The 2,527-nt window shown below is 50.9% G+C and overlaps 1 pseudogene; it reads left to right on the top strand.

The window, feature by feature from the left end:
* The first annotated feature begins 6 nt into the window (after positions 1-6).
* Positions 7-2,527, top strand: part of LOC102378166 — a 13,705-nt pseudogene continuing 11,184 nt past the window's right edge.

Genomic DNA, 2,527 nt, shown 5'->3' with positions numbered 1-2,527 from the left:
CGGCTGTCCCGGAGCCGGGCCGAGGTAGCATCTCCCGCCCCGGCAGCGTGGTGTGCTGCACACGGGCGTGTGCCCAGCCGTGCCGCAGCGCCTCTCTGCAGCTGAGCTCCCAGGCCTGCCCGTCCCCGCACTCGCCTTCAGGCCTGCGATTGACCTTTGTGCTTCGCCCCTCGCCTGGTACAAGACCCATCACAGCGTCATAGGGCCGCAACGCGCCCCCCTCGCGGTGCCCTGTGTCTCCTGGTAATGGTGCCCTGTCTTTGCCTGCAGGATGCTGCCACTCACGGACGGATAGCACTTATGCCACCTCTGCCCTGCTCCTGGCTGTGCTGGCACTGTTCCTCTGCCTGCTCCTGCAGGTCCTGGGCCTCTTCCACCGATACTATGTGAACTGCCAGCGTTTGCACTGCTTCCCCCAGCCCCCGCGCCGCAACTGGCTGCTGGGACACCTGGGCATGGTAGGTGTTGCAGTATAGGCCCTGCAGGCATGGGCAGGTGTGTCCCCACTCCTCCTGCTTTCACGGCCTGACCCCTGATAGGAGATGCTCCCTCATGCCTGGAGGGGAAAATGGGGAGCTCGGGTGAGAGGGGGTCTGAGTGCGAAGGTCTGTGCATGCCCTGTGCCTGCTGCCCTGACCATGGGGCTGGGGGTGACAGTGCTGCCTCCCTGCCTGTGCGAGTGAGCCCTGGGGGCTGTGCCTGGCCGATGAACAGGGCAGTGGGAGATGCGTGGCTGAGCCTGTGTCTTAGCAAACCCTTGTTTTGCTGAGGCAGCAACCAGAGCACAGGCAGGTGCCCCGGCCCAGCCTCCCTCAGCCAGTGCACAGGGGATTTTTTCATTCTTGGCAGCAGTCAAGGATGATCACTCTCATGGGTCAAGTAAAGCGTTGTAGATAAGTCCATTGATGGTTAAGAAGACCAGCCCTAGAGCGGCAGACTCTCTGGCAGACGCCATAGGTGGTAGTTAAGGGAGGGTCAAACTGTGGATTTCTCGGTCTTGTTTCCTTTCCTTCCGTTTCTGTCTTTTTTCTGCCTCCAGGACAAGATAGTTTTCCTTACAGTAAGGTGTAATTTATCCCAATTTGTGATGTCAATGCCTCACTTCTTAATGTTCGCCTTGAGGGTGTCCCTGAAGCGTTTTCTCTGGCCCTCGTGTGTCTTTTGACCTTGGCTGAGATGGGAGTATAGCAGTTGTTTTGGTAAATGTACATCAGGCGTGTGCACACAGTGTTCTGTCCACCACAGATGCCAATGCTGAATAATCAATGCTGCTGTGCTGGTGGTGTTAGCATCAGTAAGGACACTGGCATTTGCGTGATGATCCTCCCACTTGATGCCAAGGATCTTCCAGAGGTAGTGCTGGTGAAGGCATTCCAAGCTTTTTGATGGTCCCTGTAGATCACCCAAGCTTCACAGGCATAGGTAAGGGTCGGGATTACCAGAGCCTTGTATAATAAGAGCTTGGTTCAAGTTCTGATGTCGTGATTGTTGAACACACTGATAAAATCTTCTGAAGGCAGAGATGGCACATTGGATCCTATGCTGGATCTCCTCATCGATGCTGGCCTTTGAGAGATGGCTGCCGAGGTGTGCGAAGTATTCAACATTCTCCAGCTCCTGTCCATTGATTAGGATCTTTGCCGGGGGAGTTAATCGGCTCGGAGGACACTGGTGAAATACCTTTGTTTTTCCGATGTTAAGCATACCAGGCACTGGTATGCTTGAGAGAAGCAGCTAAGGGCCATGTGTAGGTCTTCCTTAGTATATACGATGACAACACAATCATGGGTATACTGAAGTTCCATCATTGAGCCCAATGTAACTTTGATTTTGGCATGGAGGCAGGAGAGATTGAAAAGATTCCCATCCATCCTGTACTTAATGCCGATGCCATGTGGCAGACAGTCACAGATGAGCATCTTGATCACTGCAAGAAAGATGGAAAACAGAATTGATGTGATCACGCAGCCATGCTTGATGCCAGTTTGAATGGCAAAGGGCTCCGTAGAAGAGCCATTACATAGGATAGAGGCAGTCATCTGATCATGGAGGAGTCTTAGGATGGTGATAAATTTCCCAGGGCAGCCAGACTTCGATAAGATTTTCCATAGAGCCTCAGAGTTAAAAGAGTTGAAGGCTTTGGTCAAATTGATAAAGGCCATATACAGTTCCTAGTGTTGTACTTCAGGAATCAAAACTCGTGGAAGAGGTGGTATATTTTATAGACCAAATACTTATTTGCAAACAATAATTTATTGATTTGATTGTTAATTTATAAAAACAACAATTTATTATATTTATCTGCAAGCTTTTGGGCACCCACTTCATCAGGAATAGGAGAGAGTCGAGATTGTAAAAATTCTTCTAGGTAGAAATGAAAATGTATATATCACAGAAGAGTTTGGTGTTGTACTTGGCATTTTTCCTGGATCTGCTGGGCTGCAAAAATCATGTCCATGGTGCCTTTCGATGGTCTGAAGCTACATTGAGACACAGGAAGGATTTTCCTAGCAAGAGGGAGCAGTTG

The sequence above is a fragment of the Alligator sinensis genome, unplaced genomic scaffold, assembly GCF_000455745.1.
Source record: "Alligator sinensis unplaced genomic scaffold, ASM45574v1 scaffold909_1, whole genome shotgun sequence".
NCBI classification, from domain to species: Eukaryota; Metazoa; Chordata; order Crocodylia; family Alligatoridae; genus Alligator; species Alligator sinensis.
Note: the sequence above shows the minus strand (reverse complement) of the source record. Positions and strands in the feature narration are given on the sequence as shown.